The sequence below is a fragment of the Dermacentor albipictus genome, chromosome 3, assembly GCF_038994185.2.
Source record: "Dermacentor albipictus isolate Rhodes 1998 colony chromosome 3, USDA_Dalb.pri_finalv2, whole genome shotgun sequence".
Classification (NCBI taxonomy): Eukaryota; Metazoa; Arthropoda; class Arachnida; order Ixodida; family Ixodidae; genus Dermacentor; species Dermacentor albipictus.
The window spans coordinates 108,075,174-108,100,446 of record NC_091823.1 but is presented as its reverse complement, the minus strand read 5'-3'; the positions used below and the strand labels follow the sequence as shown (position 1 = coordinate 108,100,446).

Here is a 25,273-nt window from a genome sequence, read left to right as displayed (position 1 = left end):
ACGCGCGCACGCGCAGGCTCAGCACACAGTAAGAGCGACGACAGGTCTGATAACTGTACTGGCAGCCATTCAAAGTGGTTGCTAACGTTTTTGTGGTCATTTAAGCCTTTCTTTCGCTCACCTTGTACGCTGAATAAACACGTATGCGAGACCGTAACGGGGCTGTAGTACGCGTTCCTTAACTACACGCGCGGACTCTTCGGTCACAGTACGAGCACGGAGAGATCTAATAACTGCACTGAAAGTCATCCAGAGCTGTTTCAGACGTTGCTATGGTCAACAAAATTCGAGCAACTTTTTTTCTTTCATCGTTGTCGTAATCCGTTCCGTCCCATCTCCCCCCCCCCCGCCAGGCTTCTTTTTTTCTTATCTTATTTTAAGTTTGCAAGTTGGCATGCATATATAATTACATATCACGCCACATAACTACATAAGTTCTGTGCGTGTGCCATCAAAGGTAGTATTTACTTCGGAATCACTCTTACTTCAATGTCAGTCCCCGCTTGTGCAGCCTTACCTCCACACGCACACACACAGATGCACGCACGCAAGCACTTTGCGAACGCCCACCAAGCTGCATACTCAAGCGATTGGCCAAGTTAGCTTCGTTAAGCCGTCTATAAGTTATGGTAGTGCACGGTTATAAAAAACAAAACTCGTGTCCAACTTTCGAAGTCTGGAAATTATGTTATTCGTTTCTCTATGAAAACACAGGAAGAAAAACGATGCCAGGCACTGTCGACGATACAGTCCTCTACTATACCGTGTAGCACCCCCAATCCTTTGCCCGACAAACCTGTATAATTTGGCTCCTTGTCCATTCATCCGTAGTATTCGAACGCATCTATAAGTCTGAAGAAAATGCAGGCAAGCAAAAACAAGATTGTGGTGTTCGATGTTCGAGAATACTTGCTGCTGTCGCAGTGAATGAATTCGCAGCCGAAGTTTATCAATGAAGTCAACTGTCTCTTTTCTTATTTGTTAAATATGTTCCGCTTTTGAAGATTAGGAGGCAAGGAAGTATAGCCACGCACCTTACGTGTTGCAAGCGAGCAGATGTCGAGAACACAAACACACACGAGAAAAAAATAATAATAATAGGCAGTGATAAAATTGCCTTGTCGTTACGCGTACTAACTGTCAGCTCATGCTTATAGCTCGAGTCCACATAAGTTGAACATTGCTCATTCATTTTTTGTTGCTGTGAGCTTGCAATCTCCGCGTCGCCCTGGAAACTTGTAGCAGATCGGCGCTCCGTTACACGAAGAAAGCTGAAAGCATTTTCTCCACTACAGGCCTGTCATTGCTAGTACTTTAGAAGCGAAATTTTTTAGCCATTGGAACCCTTCTCGCCGCCTACGTACATCTCAGTCGAGGCCGGGATAGTGTAACGATTCTATTATTCTATCCAAATTCTTTTTTTTTCAGTTTTTCCACTTCCCTTTTCTTTACTGGCCCGACCGGCTCTCCGCTCATACGGTAAGCGCTATACTGCCAGGATCAGCCGGTCGCAAGCGCTGAATGCTAAGAAAAAGTAGAATCGTGCAAAAGGAATCATTTCATTACACCGAGCCATGTCGAGCCCCTGCTTTGATTCACTCAAGGAATGGGCTGAGCGTAAGAAAACCCTCGTGAGATCCGTATACAACAAAACCGCGCCGTGTACTCTTCTGTATATATACACGTGGTAATGTTTGTTCGGACTCACCTTAGCGTGCTCGACAGTGCATCCAGTAGTCGCGGCGACGCGTCCGAAGCGTCCCGCATCTTCAGTGACTGAGCGTTACTGCATCCGCTGTTCGTGAACATCCACAGAACGCCTCCTCTTCGCGAGCATCGGTGAATCACGAAGCATTGAAGTCGCCGCTGCAAGCACGACGCGCGTTAGCCGCGGTTTTCGCTAAATCCGAGACGTCCGCTCTGGTGACATCACTGCACAGTGGATTCCAGCAACTTCTTGATCGTGCGCCGAACCGACCCGACTCGCTCTAGATGTGCTTCCTCCGGTTGTTGACTCGGACGTCCTCTTTCATCCCGGCTTGTGGAAGATCCGCGAGTTACAATTAAGCGGCGGCCTCCCTTCAGAACCGGGCCATCGACGCAACTCTCGCCGCAGCGTTACAGCGGAGTCATGTTTTGACGTGGCTATACGCCACTACACTTGGAACTTCTCGGTAGGCCCGTCGAAGAACATCGACCGGTATGCGTTCGGAGTTATCGTAGGAAGGCGAAAGCAAACAGAGACACCTTGCGCGACTTGATTAACTGCGCGTATGCTACGTGCATGACTCCGCACAATGCGGCTCGGACTCAAAGCGCTGAGATCTGGACTGATGATGATGTCCTCCGCGGGAGTGGCTCGTCATTAACGCTCGCCTCGAGCGTGTTGCGGTGCGTCCATCAACGCCGTACGTGCCGAAATGTCCAGGTGAAAGAAAAACTTCGGGGAGGGGCTCGTTTCTCTTGTCGATAGCCAACGCCGCCACCGCCGCCGCTACCCGCAAGAACGGCGGACGAGGAAAGGAATACAGAAATAAAAGGAAGGGGGGCGGGGGTAGGCAGGGGAAACGGGGAAGCGCAATGAAATAAAGACGAAAGCGCCGGGGAAACTGGATCGCGCAGCGAACGACAGCGAAGGAGAAAGAAAAAGAAAAGTTGGGATGGAGGGAAGCATGTCGGGAGCGAAGGAAAATACGAAGAGGAGCGAAACGAAAGGGGTAATAAGGGGTGAATGAGGCGAGGGAAAGGGAAACGCGTGGAAGCGAAGGGAAGAGTGCGCCTATATATGTTGTTCGTGGTTTCCACGACGACCAGCCCGACCAGCCTATTCCTCCTCTTGCCTACTATCGCTGCACCCCTCTCCCACTTTCTGCCCTCGTTTTTTTTTTCTTTTGTCTCTCGCGCGGTTTCCCTCTATCTCTCCTTGGTCATCCCTGCGCGTTCTCGTTGTGTTTGCTCCTGCGTTTCTTTGTCCTTTGCGTATGCAGGTGCAGCGCAGTTCGTACGGCACGCGCTTTGCTAATGAATCGAGCTGCTCGTCGTACGGTCGCGTGATATGCCCCCGGGGAGCGGTAGCGTTTCGCACCACGGGGCATCCTCGTTGACGCGACACCGTCGCACGGAGTCACGCGTGTGGGCACGCCGAAAGAAACGTATTCTGAGAACAATAGGAAATGTAGAAGCGCGCCATCCAAAGTGCAAACTAGCCTTAATTCGGCTGTCGTGTCAGCGATAACGAGCGTTGTAGAGTCGCGCGGGGTCTTTGCGTCTAGTTTCGTAATCTGCGTGACCCCGCGGTTTCGTGTCTTTCTGTCCAGCTAGGCGAAATCACGGAGGCATGCTCCCCGTTAGATTAATTATTCAAATATTGCCTAATGGCTTTGCGAAACCGACTCCTCAGTCATCTGTCTGCTGTTTATATATATATATATATATATATATATATATATATATATATATATATATATATATATATATATATATATATATATATATATATATATATGCTCTAACGCCGGCTGCATACTAATGCTTATACCGTTACAGTTCTGCATCTCCCAAATGATTATTCGAACTCTCATTAAATTACGCTTCAAAACATCATTCCGGCTTAAACAAGATCGGTGAGCTTAGTTTCGTATAAGACCTCTCAAGCCATTTGGTCGTTTGTTAGCCAAGGGAATGTAAAATGATGTTCATACATCATGGAAATGCTTCTATGACGAACGGAGAACATTTAGTGCAATGCTGGCAGAAATTAGCACATCCGGCATCATCAGAAAGTAAACCAATTAAACAGATGTAGCGTTAGAACTGTCACATTAAATATATTATTTCTTTTAAGAGTGCATTTAGCCTCCACCAGCAATCAAGCCGACAAACTAAATAGAGTAGTATGTGTTAATAATAGCCGAATGCGTGGTGCAACGATTATCACTAAATATCAAAATGAAGCCTTCATGCGCTGTTCACCAGCGGGCGGAATTCAATAAGCTGCGCTGCTCATACGCGATTTCTTAACCAAAAAGTTTTTACCCTGGGATAAGAGTGCAACCGAAATGGCAGCGCATGTTATGGCGTCGCATGAGAGCGAGGAGGACGCAAAGTTCGGATTAAACGACAAGAAATTAAAGAAGTGCGGTCAACTGATAGCTTGATCGCACATCATGCATCTCTAGTAGAGGCTATACTCTTACGGCCAAATCACTGCGCACCCCTATTCTATGGCTTGCTTTTCCGGGCGTCTGCCACAACCCAAACAAGCACTGCCTCGCTCGCCCGTTTACCGCACCGCCATCAAAAGAATCGCAGTGGAAGGTTCACGCATCCCTTCCACATTTCTGCAAGAGACAGGACTTACGGGCACAGCGGTGACATATTTGGCGCAGAAAGAGAATCTCAGGCGGAGCAATTGCCGGCCACGTCTGTCAGGTTGTACATACATACATACATACATGCATGCATGCATACACACGCGCACACACACACACATGTATGTATGTATGTATGTATGTACGTATGTATGTATGTATGTATGTATGTATGTATGTATGTATGTATGTATGTATGTATGTATGTATGTATGTATGTATGTATGTATGTATGTATGTATGTATGTATAACCCCGCTTTCAGCAACGTCGCCCGCACCACCACCACTACGATACGATAAAGCGACTAAATGTGTTTACTTCGACAGTAATTACGAAAATGAAAAAAAGCACCATAACATATTGTTCATATATATGGCAACAACGCAAGTGGCCCAACACTCGCACGTTCATCGGTATGATATATGATCGCGCTTCGCACGGTTGCAGCTGCGGTTCTAATGCCACCCGTAGACTCAATACCACCACAACCTGCTGCCGGTACCGTCTATAATGTGCTGGTCGACGACGTCGTCGACCACCAGCCAACGGCGAAACGCGCTCTACCTTAGCATGGGATCCCTGTCAAGGACGAAGGGAGCTATGAACGCAGCCCTAAAAAAAGGAGATGCAGAGAGAAACCACGGCTACTGATACTCCCATATTATGACAGTAAACTTCATTGCGTAACATCCACATCTGCAGCTTTTCGCTGATTACGACACTTCGACATCGTATCAGTGTTGATCTAGTCTTCTAGGCAGTCATTGAACATATAGTACGACGCGAAGCTTGGGTGGTGGTATCCAAGCGGCTCACGACGCCGTTCTGTAAGCATGCGAATGTCGCCTCGCAGTACGAAGCGAACTGCGGCTCAAGAGCTACAGTGCGTTAAAATTCCTGACCAGTTTCGGATGTTGGAATGCGTCATCGGCGCATTTTCATGTTCCCTGTAGGACGAAGGCCTCTATCGGCGATATCTAATTAACCCTGACCTGCGCTATAGCTGATTCAAAATTATGGCTGCAAATTTCCTTCTTTCAGTGTCCCGCCTAATTTTCTGCCGTCCTGCGTAATTTTATGCATGGCTTAACTGCTTGCCGGAGCTTTGGACAGCAGATTACGATGAATTATTTGCATGTTCTTGAAACGGGACGACCACAAATAGTCACCTTGCCGGCCTGAGCTAATCAGCTAATCTATACATGCTTAGCAGTCTGGCATTTTGCCGACATCTCCCTATGCTTTTCTACCTTGGTTAAAACTTCTATATCTGCCTTGCACAGTTGCCTATTCCTGTAACGGATCCAGTCTCATCAGTCTTTCTCTGCTTTTTCTTTTTCCCACCAGTACTCTAAACGTATCGTGCTTTCTCAACTGCTGACTGGTTAATGCTTCTATCCGCTCTACATCGCAGCGCTTCTAGAAGGTGGACATTTCCTAACGAGCGTCGCTAGGTGAATGCCTTCGCATTCCATTGGGATGTGCTGAGTTGTCATCGGATTTTCACTGCAGCACACATGCCACGTCCCGCTGAGAGTATTTGATCCGATGTGTTTTTGTCCTTAGGCAACCAGCTTGGTCTTCAAATATGAAGGCACTCCCTTTGTGTTATCCTTTATAATTTCCTTTTTTCAATTCTTTTAAATCTTCATGGTCTGATTTGCCTCCATCCGTTGCGTATAATTTATTGTCTGTGTTTCGTAAACACTATTTATGATGACTTCTGGTTGTCTATTTACACTTTCAATTACTTTGTATCTGGTAGCCAATGTTTTTACCTCTTCCTACATTCTGTGTCCATGCTATGACATATATCTGTGTACTTTAGCGGCAACATTTCTGTTCGCCTATGTTCCTGAGTATTTCTCCGAAGCAATTTTTGCTCCTCGCTTTGACTTCGGAAAACTCCCATCCCATTTAACCCTGCGCTGCCCATTTGTGGTTTTACAGTAGACCCCCGAAGCCAACCACAGCAGCCTACCCGTCTTTGTTTAACTTCCAATCCAGACAAGAAGTTTAATTTCAAGCACAAGTTGGTATTAGCGAACGTTAGCGCTGACACCATTACTCTTTTCTAGATTTCTCCCACCGCCTCACATTTATTCTACCCCTTAAGTGATGTTTCATCATTACTGCATTCCACTTCCCCTTCATTCTTATCTAGTATCTCCTTCGTTTATGTATACACCCGAGTATTTGTATTGTATGACTATGGGTGTCACTTGCTGTTGAATCGATACCATGTAATTACTCGTCTCTTTACTAAAGATTATAATTCCCGGTTTTTCTGTACTGAACCTAAGGTCTCGATTTGTAGCTGCGTTGCCACACATATTCGCAAGTCTCTGTAAATATCTGGCATTGACCGCTAGTAGTACTATGTCGTCCGCATATATCAGTCCAGGAACTTTCTGCTGCCCCATAAGCCCATATACGCATGTGAGATAAATCAGTGTCTGATTGAATGTTTGCAGTTGTCTTTCTATGCACTCAATATAAAGTGTAAACAACAATAGAGAAAGGAATCATTGATTTAGTCCTCGGTGATTTTGCGCAACATCATGGCATTCCCGGCATTACCTCAAGAATGCTGCCTGCCACAGCACACAATATATTCAACGGGTAAGAGGCGTCTAACAGACGTGAAACTTAGTACTCATAACTTCTGTGAACCAAGTGCAGGCAGGACTTCAAAAGAGAGTTTTTGAAGCACAAATTCATGATACCTCGCTTAATCAACTTTGAATGAGCTGATGAATACGCAAAGATGGGTTTTTTGCCTCTCGACTTGTAACACCAACACATCTATTTACTAGTAACAGTTAGGGCGAGATCCAAAAACCTGACAGCCCCATTAACGAGGGCTTCAGTTGTTACAACAGGAGGCCTCGGGAATTCATTAAAATTATGGGGTTTTATGTGCCAAAACCACGATATGATTATGAGGCACGCCGCAGTGACGAACTCCGGAATAATTTGGACCACCTGGGATTCTTTGACGTGCACCTAAATCTAAATACACGGATGTTTTCGCATTTCGCCCTATCAAAATGTGGCCGCCGTGGCCGGGATTTGATTCCGCGACCTCGTGCTTTGCAGCCCAACACCACAGCCACTGGTTCTGGTTAGTCCTAGTTCCTCCAATTTAGAGCATACTTCTCTGCCTTGGTGCGCCAGAAACAAGTCGTTCAAATGAGGCGCGATGCAAGAACCTACGCAAACGCTTCTCTCTCTTGCATGAAGGTAGCGACAGCAAGACACGAATTTCGGCGAAAGATAGAAGTTAAGAAGTTACAAGAATTTTCGGGAGACAAGACCTGTATCAGTATGGAGCTTCACTACACCATGAGTGTCAATACTCACACCTGTACATCTTTATCTTTTCTGGGGGACCACTTTTCACCCTCTAACAAAGGTTATCGCTCAGCGCGAGTCGCGCCCGCATGTATCGGAAGTTTCTCGAATGTTATAGATGGTTGTATCTGCTGTCTGTTGTCACTGAAGCTTGTGTAATTTGATTGCATGTGCGACGCGAATTCCGTAGAACTTTCTGGAAGACATGCCAGCACCATCAATTATTCTGGAACATTCGTTGACTCATGTATAAAAGCCGGCGCACATAAACGGCAGATCAGGTTTTTGACGATCGCCGACTGCGTCCGCCTCTATCGTTGTTCTGTGAGTGTAGCGTGTTTTTGAGGGCCCACGTTCGCCCAATAAAGCGATTGTTTTCTCAATCACAGTTTTGCTGCCTTCTTCACCGTCAGTACTACGCGACAATAGTGTTTTCCACACGCAAGAGGAGATCAGTTCGTGGTATAGAATAGAACAAGTCCTTTATGTGCAGAGAAAAGGAAGTGAAGCTGTCCTTGGCATTGGCGTTTAAAATTCGGTATGCGGGCCGGTATGTGTCACACATCATAATAGTTAAAGTGTTGCACTATAAAATGCGATACGCTACTGTCGCATTCATGTAAACGAGGCTACTGACTTATATATAGACGAACAGCACTGTGCTGTGCGGCTTTACTGTCTATACGGTCACAAATAACTCGAAAGGTTACCATTTGTCTTTTTTCTCCTTTCCAGATGCACCCGCCGTGGTTGCTTAGTGGCTATGGTGTTGGGCTGCTAAGCACGAGGTCACGGGATCGAATCCGGGCCCCGGAGGCCGCATTTCGATGGGGGCGAAATGCGAAAACACCCGTGTACTTAGATTTAAATGCACGTGAAAGAACTTCAAGTGATCTAAATTTCCGGAGTCTCCCACTACGGCGTGCCTCATAATCAGATCCTGGTTTTGGCACGTAAAGCCCCATAATTTAAACGAAATTTAAATTTTCCTTTCCAGATACTACGTTCAGTAAGGAGAGAAGACGGGGAATGCGGCAGATGGGAATTCAAGACGATGAGCAAAACTTGAACAAGGTGAATGCAGGAGCCAACGATTCGACAAGTGGACTTGTCTTCTTCAAGGCCTTGAAGAAGACAAGTCCAATTGTCGAAACGTTGGCTCCTGCATACACCTTGTTCACGTTTTGCTCAACGTTCAGTAAAGGTTTCACGCCGACGGTACGTTGTCGACAATGTTACGCCTTCAGGCAGAAATATCATTCCACGTTGAATTTCTTTCCGTGTGCTACAATCTCGGGGCCGTTTCCCGCAAGAAATGTACTTTCAAAGTCAATGAAGAAAACGAAATCAGTTCGAGGTTTCTTCTTGGGTTGTTGAATATATTCCACGCTCATGGGGCGTTAGCGCTCAATAAAACTGCCGAGGACGTTCTGCAAAACCGGTAACGAAGCTGAAAGGCGTTGCTTTTCAAACACTTGTCACGTAGCCGAAGAATAAAGATATGGAGAAAGAGAGAGAGAGACACAATGGGAGGAAGGACAGGGAGGTTATCCAGTGTAAGTACCGGCTGGCTACTCTGTGCTGGGGAAAGGGTAAAGGGAATAAAACTGAAAGACGGAACAAATAAAAAAGTGAAGTGAGTAAAATTCACACCATAACGCGATGCTACCACATACGACTTTCAAAGGTGGTCGTACCATTCAAAAACCCTTAGGGCCTTGAGTGCGGAACCCGTCTGGACCAGTGTCCTAGAACTTTTTGCTCTGTGGAGGGGCGATCTTCCAGTTTTTTCGAGAGTGGTCACAAGCACTTTCATTGATTCATTCTAACGATGACAGTCACAGAGGAGGTGCTTGATCGACTCCTCGCAGCCGCAGTTGTCGCAAGCAGGTCTGTCGACCATTCCAATATGAAAGGAATACGCGCACGTTCGTGAATGTCACGCCGAGCCACAGGCGGTGCAGAAGTGTTGCTTCCGCTCGTGGTAATCCTGGTGGAAGGCGGAGTTGTAGGCGTGGATCCAATCTGTGGAGACGTGCGTTGTTGAATTCACTGGTATTCCACAGAGTCTGCGTAATCTCGCGTGCGAAGGAGCGAAGCCTTGTGGGTGCATGGATCTGATCTATAGACAGTGGTACTGATATAATATGGGTGCCATCGTGGGCCAGTCAGGCAGCGTCATTCGCACTGTGATTTCCCGAAATTCTGTAATGACCCCATATCTACGTTTATGTTGGGCCCCTGGTCGACTGCGTGACGGTGGAGTAGTCGAATGTCTGCGACTAATTGCCCGTTAGGTCCCTGGTTGCAAGGCGACAGCAGACACTGGAGAGCTGCCTTCGAGTAACCAAAAATGGACCATAACTGTGATGATTTGTGACCAATAAACTCCAGAGCAGCACGGATAGCTGCGAGTTCTGCAGCCGTCGATGATGTAACGTTAGATGCCTTGAATCGTATGGTGACAGATTTTGCGGGGATCACCACTGCTCCAGCATAACTTTTGGAAGAGACAGAAACACCCGTGTAAACGTGAATGCGTTCTCTGTGCTTCTCACGTAGGAATGAAAGCACGATTGTCTTGAGGGCCAAATATGACATCTCTATTTTCTTTTTGATGCCGGGAATTATAATAAGGGCTTGCAGTGGGTGCAGGCAGCACAGCGGTAGAGATAGCCGTGCTGCAGGCATGAAGTTCGACGGTAGTGTTCCGAGGTTGGCGGCAATAATCGTGCTAAACGCTGAAGAGGTCGAGCGGCAGGAAGGAGCCGAAATGGTGCGATGGAAGTCAGGTGAAGTGCCTGATATGCATCCTTACGGAGTCGACTTGAATATACGTATTGATGGGGTAGTCAGACGTGGAGGACTCTAGCAGTCTTGATCTATTGTCACTCCCAGAAAGCGGTGCATCTTTTCGTAGGGGTAGGCTGTCCAATAATTCTGAAAATGTACAATCTCATTGCTTTGCGCGTGAAAGCGACCATACAGCACTTCTCGGAGAACATCTCCAGACCTCGTGCTCGAAGCTAACCTGATGTTAGTGTGGCCGGTTTTTGAAGTCTGGGCGCACCTGGGGACACGTCATTCCTGATGACCAAATGCATATATCGCCTGCATAGATCGACAAATTGGCGGATTACAGAAGGGAATGAACCAGGTCGATGAGCATGATGTTAAATAGAGTGGGCCTAAGGACTCTGCCTTGTAGTACACCACGGTCGGGGTTGTTTTGTGATGACACACCATCCTCTATTTGCACAAAGAATGACCTGTCCTTCAAGTAGCTAAATATTCATCGAAAAAACAAGACCACCCAGGCCGACATTACACAAGGTGTCCAGAATGACTTGATGCGTTATATCGTCATAAGCACCTTTAACGTCCAGGAACCTCACCGCTAACAGTCATGTAAGGCTTTTGTTTTCGTACTGAAAAGACAAGACAAGATCAATAACGTCTATAGAAGAGCGTCCGTGTTGAAAGCCCGCCATAGCGTCAGGGTATATCTCGTAATGTTCTAGATGCCACTCTAGACGTGTCAGCACCATTCTCTCCATCACCTTAAATAGACAACTGGCCAAAACAATGGGACGATAAGAAGCCACATGCATGGGCGATTTGCCTGGTTGGAGCAGAAAGGTACAAGGTGGCTGGACTTTCATGCAGCAGAAACCACTCCTTCACACCATGAATTGTTATACACGTCCAGAGGAGTATGCGAGTCTGTTCGACCGAGGTTGCCAAGAGCTGCGTCTGTTGCCCCGTATGTTCCAGGTGATGAGGAATGGCTGCATGCTGTCAACGTCGCTTGCAACTTCTTGATGGAAAACAGATTGTCCATAAGAGAATGCCGCGAGATTGTAAAGTAATAGGGATCATGTGGGAGAAATGAGGACGGTTGACCAGCAACCTTCAACCAGAAGTCCTTCGCTACGTCAATCTCTCGGCGACCTTGGCATGGAGCCAGACATTTGAAGGGATGGCGTTGTTGCGGCGATGTTCGAAGACCACGCACCATTCTCCATACGTGTGACAGGAGTTTATGTGGATCAAAAGAGTCATAGAAAATCTTCCGTCTTAGAGATTGCAGTAAGTTGATCGGACGATATATATTCATCTGTGCGCGACTCGCCTCCCTTAAGTCGAGATCGACTTAGTGCGTCTGTACCGTCGTTCCGCGCGACGGCGAATTGCTTGGAGCCACTCGAACTCTGCTTCGAATCCAGAAATTTAGGAATAGACCTAAAAATTCTCGTGGCTTTTTGAGCAGTGTTGTTAATTAGCTCCTCGATGTTGCCAAGCAGATAGTGCTGAATGTTTTGACAGTTCTCCATGAGCAACGTGTATTTAGACCAGCCGATACCTCGAAGAACTGTGGTAGAGTGCGACTTGCCTATTCCTTCGACTTTAGCATATGCTGGAACGTAGTCAATACCATGCGTTTCATTGTCCGGAAACCCTATGACACTGGCACCGAGGCATCTTGAAACAAAAGTTAAGTCCACGCAACTGCCGTATGTCAATCCCCGCAGAAAAGTGGGGCTGCCATCATTTAGGCAGCAAATGCTTTGCGCTTTGCAGCGCGCACAAAGTCACTGTCATCCAAAGTTTCATCACTGGTCGCTGAGTAGATCACAGTGTCTTCACTGTCGGTGTCACTTGTGTGAGCAGACCGCTTTAGCAGAGCGGCTGCTCTTGGCGTGGAAGGACCCGGAACCCCTACAGGTGACACCACGTCTATCGCCGTTTGTTAAGGGAGTGCGTTCTCCAACAAAGTAGCTTGAAATGCGCAGAGTCAAAAAGCAGCGTTCCATACAACACCCACTTCGTCATGGTCCAAGGAATGGGGAAGGCTGCGCAACAAACATCAGCCTCCATTTGTCAATCTGCTATTAATGCGAACAGCATTCTTTGCCTATTTCAGCCGTTGTAAGCCTATCTATCTATCTATCTATCTATCTATCTATCTATCTATCTATCTATCTATCTATCTATCTATCTATCTATCTATCTATCTATCTATCTATCTATCTATCTATCTATCTATCTATCTATCTATCTATCTATCTATCTATCTATCTATCTATCTATCTATCTATCTTACACCCAACCAGTGGCCCAAGTTGTCTACCTGCTTGGGTCACTAGGTATGTGCTCCTGGTCATGATGCTTCATGAGCTGCGCGTTCATAATGTCTTACTCTCGTGATGTCATTGTCGTCACACCTTTTATCATGGCCACTGACCCAAGTTGTGTCGTTGTTTGAGTCACTAGGTATGCGTTCTGAGCAATGATGCTGTCGTGGTTGTTGCTTCGTCATCATTCCAGCTTGGTCATGCAACACTCATCATGCCATCGTCATCACACCATCGTCCTCATACAGACGTTATGCATTTGTTGTCACACCACCATAGTGATGCCGGGGCGGTCGTTCAATCGTTGTTATTCCAGCTTCGTGATCTGACTATCGTCATAGTACGGTCGTCACTCCTTCAACTCGGACACACTGGTCCAGTTTGTCTAATAGCTCGGACCGCTAGGTGTGTGTTCGGGGTCATAATACTGTCGTGTTCTGTGCGTCGTCGTTATTTTACCTTTGTCATCCGACTCTCGTCATCACACCATCGTCATCACACAGTCGTTTTATCATTGTCATGACTTCAGTAACGTCCTCCCATTGTCGTCGTGCAGTCGTCGTCATGCCTGTTTCTTTGCTCCATTGACGTCAATCTTTCTTCGTCATTGCATTACAATCATAACGTCGTCATTCAATCATTATTATACCACCCTTGTCATGTCATCATCACCAGGCAGACGATATTATGCCTCAATTGTCAAACCACCATCGTATTGCCGTCGTGATCGTGCCATCATCGTCACTCCAGCTTCATCATCCGACACTCGGGATGCCGCCGTCATCACATCACTCTCGTACTCTCGTAGTCTCGTCATACAGTCGTTGTCACGCCATTGTGATCATACAGTAGTCGTCATTTCATTGTACTCATGTCGTTGCCTGCCATCGTCGTCATTGCGTCTTTGTCATGAATACGCTGTTGTACCCAACGTTACTAGACTAGCTAGTAACGTTGGTTGTACCAGCGTCGGAATGCCGTCGAAGTCGTTTCATGGTCATTGACCACCTCCCAGATGTACGATATCGGCTAGAACTCCTCACCGCAGCTGGGCGATGCTCGAACAAGACTGAGGAGGCACACGTCCCTCACTGAAGCCCTCTAGACGGAGAACTTGAGTGGCTCTCTCGACGGGCTTCGCTTGGGAGAGGAGATGTATTGCAGTAAATGTGCCCGCATTAGCGCAAGAAGAAGGGATTGAATCGAACCAGGAAGAAGAGAAGAATGACGTTGTTCCCATTTAATGCTCGCGTTAAACCTATTAAATAAATCGCCTTTTTTTTCGCGCTATCAAAATATTTGCAGCATCAGTATCGATTAGATTTTTTGCACTTATGAATAATATTATGCGTAAGTGCAAAACAATGGCCTGAATTCACATAAACCTCTTCCGATAAAATATTCTTTCCTAAGAGCTTTATGTGAATTCAGGCCCTTTTTTCGGGAGCGCACCTTGCTTCCAGATGCGGTGCGAAATTTTCAACTCGGCATAATCGCATCAAATCGAATGCCCACGTGAGCACCCGCACATGAAGGAGCGCACACTGTCATTGGCTGAACTACATGAGCACAATGTCGCTAAGTCAAGGCTCAACCAAGCTCCGTCCGTTGGTAATAAATTACCCGCTGATACATGCATACTTCAAGATACTGATACATTATATAGAATATTGATTATGCAAATGTCAAGTACTTCTGTAAATATTCTGACTATCCGAAATCCGTACGATCCACAACAACGCAAAATCACAGCACCGATGGAGGGCAGAACATTATCGCTTGGATATGGTGATTACTTCCGTTTGAAAAAAAAAAGAAAACCTTGATGGCTTTCCACGCCCTTCTTTTCTAACTGCTGCGGAGGACGAGCCTCAGAATCTACTGTAATGCGTAAAACTTTGCGCTTGCTTCTTAGGCCGACTTGACAGCTAACAGAGCGCTCCAGAGTGAGATCTTTCCAAATGTGCATTTACCTTACGCGATTACCGGGAGTTCATGCACCGAGTGCGCGCAAAGTGTACGCCGCAGCCGCACCCGCCTGATTGATATATATTTCAGACATTTTTATTATCTTGTGCGACGTGGCACAGTGCGTATATTTTCGAAACAAAAGGTTTTGTACTTAAATGTCCTCGCGGGGAGTCTTTCTCTCAAAGTTAATGTGGTCTCGGAAATTTGAAGCAACCATTGCCTTCTGATTTATTAAGTGAGAAATACGGGAACATTGGCCCCGGAATTGGCCGATTAATGAAAAAAGTTTTAGCTAAGTTAAAAGAGCAAAACTAAGTTAAGGACAGTTCCCAAAAAGAAAACTTTGTCAAAACAAGTCTATAAGTAGTGGATTTGTATAGATTAGGTTCCTGTAAGCAGTGAGCTGGTCGCACCGGGGAAACGTCTTCTAGCGAGCAGCCTCCATAGCATGGTTTGACCCCTTCCTATACCCGCTTAGCGAAACGTACGAAAACGAGGTCGTTCCGGTTTGGGCCATACCAACTTACTGCTCCACTCGCTCGTGTCGCCACCACGTAGGTGAGACTAAACGAATCCTCCGCAGGAGCAGTTGTCCGTAAACTACATATCGGTGCCAAATTTTACTTGGTACATTGGAACCAGCGACAATGCTGCAGTAGGTTTCCTCGCCTCCTGGGCAGGCAGCCTGAAATTGGACGCTGGAATGTGCAGCGATCTTGCACGTAGTCGATACCACAGTTTCCCGCAAAATTTACAATAAAGAACTGGGAACTCTGGCGCATGTGTCGACGTCAGCTGAAAGTCACCTAGCATGAGAATTGTGAGCCCGAACAGGGATTTACATAAACTTTGTCCTCCTGATAAAATAACTTAGAGTGGGGCTAAGTGGTCGGGATTCTTCTTTTAAAAAATCGTTTTACGCACTAAAGAAAGACAGGGTTGACCGAGGGACACACGGAAGAACACAAGTGTACATTTTTCGATATATGTACAGCCACCGTCACATTTAACCCGAATAATGAAGACGCTTCTCTGGTGACTTAATCTTACCAAGCGAAGGCTCTAATCAGTAAACGTCGGATGCTTAGGAAGGAAGATGCATTATGTATAGGTTAGCACCGTACACGGCACCCCAACCAGAGATACCCGTGCATCATGCGGAGGAGAAGCAACATGACGCTTTAGACGTGTTGGGGTCAAGTATGACGGTTGCAGCACTCCTCTCTTGATCGCCTCTGTCCCTTTTGGGCTAGAAAAAGTTTGGTCGAGATGATTCGTCCTTCTGGTTTCGAAAGACTCAGTGACTTTTTAAATTAGTCATTTCCAAAAAAAAGAATGACGCGTTAGGAATGCCACAATTCGCAATGATTATGCATTTGTGTGGATACTTACTGCCACGCTGTGTTTATGAAACATTATTAAATGAAAATTCAGAAGTGCAAATCAATACAAACAAGCCCACAAGTACATTTGAAGCCACAGGCGCCATGATTACACAATTCCATGTGCTAACCAACAATCCCATGGAAGCTAAAGGATCCCTTCGCAAGGGTTTCTTCCAGTAATTTTCATTGGAAACTAAATGGTCGGCACACCCTTCTATACCGACATACTGTACAAAGTCAAACTAGACAAACAAAAATGCCTTTTTTTTTTAACTCATCACCCGCAATCTTTTGAAGCCGAGAGTACACGTGAGACGGTTTTGACATTTTAGGAAACTGAACCACGCGCCTTGAATAAACATAAAACGCTCAGTCGATTCTAAAAACGAGTACAGACTATGAATGTGTCTGTGAATAGGCTGTGTTCCTGTTATTCATGTAAATACAAATTCTTTTTCGAGCCTTTTCTTTCATAGAGTTATGCGTACGCCTGCTCTGTCGTCGGTTCCTAGTTTCCGAGCGCTTGCGCTGCTCTCATATTCAGGCACAATATTTCGAGGCTCTGCTTGAAATATTAATTTTAAGGAACCATTCTATAAAAGTGAAGCTTCCTTTGCCTGTGTGCCACTGTGACAAAAGACGCATGTAATCCATAAATTAGCTAGATATGTGTCGCATTTCTCTGTGCATACACCCATTGTCATCATTCTTCTCTCAACAAGCTTCATACGTCGCCTTCGTCCTAGAGATATATATGGTGACATCACTGCATAGACGTCTGACAATCTACATCCTCCTGCTTTGTGGTTTGAGTTCGGCAAAGCTTGTGCACGGTCTGGTATACTTAAACATAGATGTTGCATGAGATTGCAGTTGTGAACTTTGTGATGCACTAATCTGAACATTACATGATACTACGCGCTGCATAGAATGAAAGTAAACATAATTGCACACATCACCATTAGTTGTAGAGAATTTAATTACTCGCTACTCCAAAGCGTCGCTTCCAGTATGATTCAAATAAGTACATTGGATCTGCATAATTTTCTTTTCAGCCGTTTCAGCAATTGAACTGTGTATCACGTCTGCTTGGCATATATTCTGTTGCAAATTGTGCGGGCGGCTATTTCGGGAAAGTTGCTGCTGTTCTTGTTTAGCAGGGAACAAAAAGAGCAAAAATATTATGCTTTCCCCTATTTTCGACAATTCAGTTACCGAATCAAAAATTATCTGCGACGCTATATAATATGGTAATCTTGAAAAAGTGCCTGCCATTATTATATTTTTTTTTTCAGAATATTCCTTCGTAATGCATTTACTCTGTGCAACATGTTAGCTACACCTGCTGATAACACAGTAATCAAATAAAGACGAAACAAATTCATAACGCTGCATGCGCTTGCAACTTCAACACTATTGCGGCCTCTTCACGGTTGCTCAATTGTCACGCGAATATCACCGCACGCCCGTGTCACAGAACCCAGCAGCGCCAGCGCCTAGTCGGCCCCGCAGCAATGCGCTAGCGCCACCTCGTGAGCCTGTCTAGCACTAAGTGCTAGCCAAGCAACCATGGCCTTCAACATTGGCGGCGCGCGTTGGGTGGGGTTGATCGCGGAGGCATGAAAAGATCTTTTTCGTTTGTTGTGTTCTGAATTGATGGCTGGGGGGAAGTGGGGGGGGGGGAGGAGAGAGTACTGGTTCTCCTTTCCTCAACACTCATATAGGGCGTTGTTTCATTCGATTTCTTTTGATTCGTTGCTTTCTTCACGATACACTTCAGTGAAGATACAGGACCTAAATCCACGCAGCACCTGACCTGCAGTGTAAAATTGCGCATCACACAGGATGGTTTAGATAAAGTTCGCAGCACAGTGCAGCAACTCTTTTAGAACACCAATAGCTCGCACACCGCATTGTAAGAATAGACACAACAAAACAATACCTAATCACTGCAAACTTTCAGTTTCAGTGTCTAATATATCGATACGTAAATAATAGTAACATTTGCAGTAGACGTTCAGAAGAAAAAAGGAGGAGAATAACATTTTTAGGCTTCAAATGGCACATTCCATCTCAATAAGGCGTCCTTACTTCGCTTTTCAAAACACTTTTCCAGCTGCTAAAGGAAGCTTAATTGCTCATCTTAATCATGATCGAAGTTACCTGGCACAATACTGTTGGTTTTCTCTAGTTTGTTTTGGCTCATAGAGACTTGATGGCTTTGTCACAGCAATTAGCGTTTTCCTCAATCTGCATGTAAAATTGTTCTAATTGCGGTGAGGAGTAAGGGGCGGAACTGGCACGATTGCAATCGCTCAGTTTGCACAGCAACGTGCTGCTATTTGCTACTCCCCACTTGCCACATTTGCCGATGTTAAATACGCCTGCGTTTCTTTTTTCTTGTTCTTTTTTCTAATGCGAACAGATTTGTTTGATCGCATGGACGATATAGCGAAATTCGTTCTGTTCAGGTAGATTACCCGAAGATGCGGACGAGCACGACAGATCGCAATGTCCAGGTAGCGAATTTAAAATCGTTTACTAACTGGTTTCTTTTTGCAGGTTGAAGAACGTATTAACTTTATTTCTTCGCTGGAAGAATAATGCACTTCCTTTTACGAACATTCAACTGCAGTTTGTTTGCGGGTAACCAAGCAGACAGTTGCACGAGCGAGGCGTTGTGTTCTCTCTCCAAGCAATGTCTGTTTTCTCCTCACAAAATTATATTTTTGTCGTCTGCGCTTTGAATGACTTGCTGTACTAAAAGAATGTTATTGATGCCATTTGCGTAATGCAGATATAAGGTTGCTCCCAGAAGCAAACCTTGCTTTTCGCCGTATTTTATGTCACTTGTTTGCGAACGTATTTCGTTCATTTAACTACACTGATATTGATTGGTCATGTAACTGTCTATATGTTGCTGAGTTATCCCTCGAGCACCATACTTTGCTGTCTTATACAATAGAATGTCGTGCTTAAAATAGAATCAAACCCATTCTTGAAATCAATAAATATACCTAGTGCGGAAAGCCGCTCATCCAAGATCCTTTTAGTGATGTCTTCTTCAGTGCATTTTTTTTGTTTTCAAAAGCTGTACTGCTGGTCTGTAATTACATTGTGCTTATGGATAAAATTTGATAGCATCGTGTTAATGATGTACAGGGCGACTTTGGAGATGAGAGGTAAAAGGGAGATTGGGCGGTAGTTATTAAAATCATTATATCTCCTTCTTTTTTGATAATAATTAGTCTCGCGATTTTCGTAGAGTCCGGTAACACCTGATTGCAGCATACAGTTCCATATGTGCGCTAGAGGAATGCTAATGACTGAAGCTACAGTTTTTATGGGAATGGGATTTATGTTGTCAAAACCGTTTGAGCGATTAGGTCTGAGAGATGTACAGTGCCTACGAAATAAAACACGTCAATTTAGGGATAACTATGCGCATATTTTCGTTTCCACCGGCTGCATATCGTGTCACATCGACGTAATTTTGGCACGTACACTTGGACCGGAGTCCGCGTCACCTTTGGTGGCCATATTCCTAGCGACACGACATAGTACTATCGAGTACTTTGCACCTATCCAGGGTTCTACTAAGTGCTCCCTGTCGCGTTTCATTCCGTGAGCGCTGTACTTATGTGGTCGTGCATACCTTGCTAGCATCACTATAGGTTCGCAGGAAATCGTAGGCGCCACGCTTTTAGTTAGGTAGACGTTAAATAAAGTACTACATTCATTGTAGAATGAGGAGTTGCCTGACCCCAGAAAAGGTTCGAATAAGTTGACCATTGTTGCATCTCTGTATACATTACCGTTCGAGGTCAGTTGAGTCTGTGGAACGTGTTTGTTAGATTGATTGAGACTTATGAACGTTCCACAGATTTTTATTGGTCCTTTTCTGCATCCGCAAATTTTGCAGAAAAATATTCCTTTTCGGCTTTACTTAAATCTGAGACTATATAACTGCCCCAGAGGGGCCTCCAAAACTGTGGTATTAAGACATATGTCGAAAGCACATTATGTGCCATTTTTGTACATCCTTCGTGATGCTCCACTGCCCGATGAAATGAAAGATATTGTTGTTTACTTCGACAAATCATTGTGCTTTTCTTCACATGCTATATGCGTGAAGCAACGTGCCCTTCGGGTTCAGGCTATTGTTTGTCGAATATAGCACGGCTTGCACTCCCATGCTGCCTTGGTGAAATTGTATTCCGTTGTGTGCCTTCCACAACAAGTGAATGCATCTGTAGCTTGGGCCGGAACGTGCAAATCCAATTCGGAGCTCATTGAATGCGTCCAGGATATATTTATGCCGATTTTTAAAAGCCGCTTGTGCCGTTCTGGCAACCGTGGTACAGACCTCTCAGATGAACTTCGACTCGCACCTCTAAAATCGAGACATAGTAAATCAGACCTTTCGTTCCTTAATAAGGTTTCACAACACCATACGCTGTCCAAATTGAACTCCTGTTCAATTTTCTATGTGTTGTTGCGGTAGTCACTGTCATATGGCCTGGCTTCAAAAGACGTGTAATAAGTATTCTGTTTGTACTGACATATTTCAGAGTTCACTGCCTGTGTCCTGTCGTGTGAAGATTGTCACGTTGTGCGTTTGTCAATTCCATACGCCCACTTTCTTTTGCTCTATTTGTTTCTGCATCTCACATTGTTTTGTCTGCATTTATGTCTTTTCTGTACATGGTATCTCGTGCATTATTCTTTAAGTGCACCAGTACAAAAGCTCCGTAGCTGTTCCTGGGCACTGGAATTAAAATTTCATTGAATGATTTATTTATTCATTCATTCATTTACATACCCCATCCAACCTCGTCGACAACTGCGGAACTAGTAGCGATTATCGTTGCCCTTAAATATGTGCAAGAGGAGTTTACCGCATCGAAGATTGCCATCTAAATGTGCGGACTCCCGCGCTGCCTATCACAGGTTGCAACGCAGTCAGATTAATTGTCCAGTTATGCGGAGCATTACTGACTCTGTCAACAAAATTGCATCACGTGGGGTACCTCTTGTTACCCAGTAGATACCTTCACTCGTAGGGATCGCCGGAAATGAATACACTGTTCTACTGTCTACAACTTGCACTCATAACGCCTGCGTCTGCCCAGAAATGTTGTGCAAGCTTGGTGACGCTTGTCTGCCGATTCGTCGCTCTCTACTCAAGCAGCATCCAAACAAGCGCATCACAAGTGGAATGTTCCAGTCCCATGCTCGCAGTCGAGGCTTGCCTCTTCACTCTAGAGCCCAGCTACTCAGGCTAAAGGTTGACTGTGAACGTGTGTGAACGTTTATACCGATAAGTACGTGTGCAAACTCCATGGTGTACACCTTGCGGTTGCTGCGATACACTTCAGCACCTAATATTGGAGTGCCCCGCATTCAGTGCGCAGCGCATGTCGCTAGGGAGGGACTGTCATCTCCTTGGCCTGCGGTGTACGGCACTCAACGGATGTTTGAACCCCAGTCGTTATGCGTCTCAGCGCGATCAGGCTCGCCGCACTCTCCTTACTTTTCTAGAAGCTAACTTAGGTTAACGTTTGTAGTTTATTGTTGTTTTTCAAATGACAAGACTTCAGGCACTATTTCTTGTATATTAACATTTTTTAGTGCCGTGACCTGCAGTGACCGGCCTTACTTTGCATGACCTGAACTGTGTGTGTTCTGCATTATTCTTTTAGGTTGGCCGTCTTGCTCTTTCCTCCCCTTCTTCCTGTCTTCCATTTTTATGTTTCTGTCTCCTCCTTTCTGAAGAGTAGGCAGGCGTTGTGCCCCTTCTGGTGGCAACGGCCAGCTTGCTCCTACTGAAGCAGCCTATCAGGTGCATATATCTTTTTAAAACAGATGATAATAATAATAATAATAATAATAATAATGATTTATTCATTGACTAAATGAATTACTATTATTACAATGATGACGATAACTAACTATAAAAAGAAGGCGATTTAAACGCCAGTTGCGTGGAGAATCCCTTCCTGAAGCCCATCTGTTCCCTTGGTTGACTAAAGTCCCAATTTCTAAAGTCATAATTTATTTGATGCGTTCTTGTTAGCACTTTCAAATTAGGTAAAAAAAAGTGTGTGTATGAAGCGTGGGAAGCCGACCACGGGGTAGAGGCATATACGTATGCTGGTCTGGTTACCGTTTCCACTCAGTTCCGCTGCCGGCAGGTTTTACTTGGTTCCAAAGATTCACAAACAAGGGAACCGCGCGGCCGCCCGATTATTTCTTGGACAAGTACTGTCACTGAGAACTTATCGGGCTAGGTGGACTCTCAGATCACATAGATTTCCGGGACATTTCTGTCATTTATAGTGGACACTAATAATTGTCTTCAAGTCATCTTAAACCTTAGCGGTCCCTCTAATTCAATCCTCGCAAAGCTCGACGTCTCATACCGCATACCGACGTCTCATAACATACCGCATGCTGATGGAATTTCTGCGGTGATCAAGGCTTATGAAGAGTCGTGTTTTGAAAAACCGATCGATAAAGAAACGTTGGTATCCTTGTTAAAGGTGATTCTAGATGTCAACAGTCCTGAATTCAAACTCTCATTACGTTCAGATTAGTGACACTTCAGTGTGGACGAGAATAGGCCCAAATTGCGCTAATATCGTCGTGAGAGTTCTGGAGAATGTTTCTCTCTTTAGAGCGCAGCGCTTGCGCCCGTTCATGCTGCGAACGTTGGCGTTGTCCTTAACCGACCGAACGAACACAGGGAAGGATGAACGCGAACGCAGAGGGGAAGATGAAAGTCGGCGAAAGCGAAAAGAGCGCGAGGAGGAAAGGGAATGAGCGGGGGATGACAAAAGCGTGAGAAAAAAAGCGTTGTGCCACGCAACAGGGACTTCGCGGCGTCATTGGCTACGAGACGGCGCCAGAGTAGCGCGCGCCGTCTGTATGGAAACAAAGCACTGCATGAGCGGAGGTCCGTCTGCGGCGGCTGCTGTGAATCGTGCCCTCGCATCACCCACGCACCGCCTCTCGCGATCACCAAACTAGTGAGGCAGTGGCGCCACATTTCGCTCCGTTTGCAACGTGTCGCACGAGATAGATTGTCCGCGGAAGCCACTATATCGCGAAATGAAAATACGTATAGAGCTGCGCTTAAATTTTGTATTATGGATTATCGTAATCATCGGTGAAGTTTTGTAGCATGAACTTGCAGCATTCCTTTTATAAGTAATTCATTGACGATATTTTTTTTATTAGGACACACGGTGAGACGAGCCTCTTAAGGTTTAGAGAATCATTTAATAATTTTCATCCTTCAGCCAAGATTTCTCAATTACTCATCTTCTGTTAACTTTCTGGACGTCCCATTCGCATTTATATCCCAAGGGAGAAGTCTGACAAACTGAACCACAAACCTAGCGTTAAAAAAACTGAGGAGTCATTCCACCCTGTGAAGGTGGTTGACCGGCGAATATGCTATGGGGCTATAAATTATGTAGGTATAGAGTTTGGTTGGTATTGAACTATATATACAATTATGCATAGGTCAGTTATGCGAAATACAAAGAAATATGAGAGGCGAACTACGTCCCGCGCTACGTCATACATAGACAGAGCTACCGCCGAAGGGCTTTTACGACGACGCTCTAGAGACACAGCTGTTCTCGACGCAGCTGCGACGGAGCTTAGTTTAGACGCAGGTAGACGCTAAACCGAGGCTCGACTCAAGCGACGATATGCGGTGACAGGGGCGCAGCCGAAAGGAGTGTGTGAAACAAAACATGTTTGTTTGTGATTTGCAATTGAGCCTATTTCCTAGTTAATTAGCTGAATTAAACTTAGAAGGACTAGAGTTTTATTCTAGCGGACAAACATGGGGCTGTCCGTTTCCCTCCCGTAGAAGCACATGTATTGACAGCAGACGGAAATTCCACAATATTTACAACTTTGCTGTGAACTACGTAGTTGTGAAAAGTCAATAAAACTCGCCATAAGGTTAGAGTTGTTTTAGCGGCTAATTGTAGTATAATTTCTTTCGGGGTAGTTTCGGTAAAACAAGTGTTAAAGCCGTTTTCTGTAACCATACTCCTTCCGTCGAAGCCCATGTATTGACAGCAGCGGAGATTCTGTAACGTTTACAACTTCACTGTGAACTAATCATGACAAGTTAATGAAACTCGGTGTGATAATAGGGTCATCTTAGCGGTCAATTTTAGCGTCATTTTTTCCAATATACCTACAAAAATTGAAAGCTACAATGTATTCGCGAGAAAGTTGGCTTAGCCGCAAGGTGTTTTACGTTCGCCTCCATGATTTCTCCGGAGGGTAGCGATAGACAGCTTCGCTGCAAAATTGACTCGCCACACCGGCGGACACCTCTCTGGACATCCACCAAAGTGGATGTCCAGAGAAGCTGTTGAAAAGCACCACAACAACCGCTGAGGTGGGTTATCATTGACAGGTCGAGCTGTTGACAGGCTGGTTATTTTATTTACGAGAGGCTATAGAGATGTCACTCCACCCGCCGCAAGCTGCCGTCGCCGCGCGGGCTTGCGCAACAGTAATTTTTACCGGGAAACTTACGCGGTGAGAGCTGCGTGCTTCGCATTGCGTGTAGGCTGAGGAGCGCCTTATCATCAGTTATGTGACTCGGGTGCTTGTTTTGTGCTTGTTTATTATTGAAACGTATGCTGCCCTGTATGCTGTATGCCTGATTCGAAAGAATGTATGCACTCTTCACTTGCCTTTGCCGAGTGCTTGTGGCCTCTGCCTTAAGGAAATATAAGCCATGGCACTTTCGGTTATGAGCAATTGATGACAACAGTTTTCTGTCGACGTAACGCCAGAAAGAAACTCGAGATCCTAGCCATAGAGAGCTTCGGGATAAAACCAGGTTCTACATTTTCAGAGTGGCCCTGTCCGGCATTGAAAAACAAGAATTCCCTACATCAAGCTCACCGTTTCAAGCGATCGTACAGATTTCGTGTCTAAATCGACGGTGAAAGCCCGATTGCCACCAGTGAATAGTGAATAAGCCGAAGCCGCATGTACTTTGAGACTAGATGCATGGACTA

The 25,273-nt window shown here is 45.4% G+C and overlaps 1 protein-coding gene across 1 annotated transcript in view; it reads right to left on the bottom strand.

The window, feature by feature from the left end:
- Positions 1-1,785, bottom strand: part of LOC135904875 (uncharacterized) — a 116,543-nt gene extending 114,758 nt beyond the window's left edge. The window contains exon 1 of the mRNA XM_070535920.1: positions 1,709-1,785. The gene's annotated coding sequence lies outside the window, so the exon portion shown is untranslated. The remainder of the gene's footprint in view (positions 1-1,708) is intronic.
- Between the last annotated feature and the right edge of the window lie 23,488 nt (positions 1,786-25,273).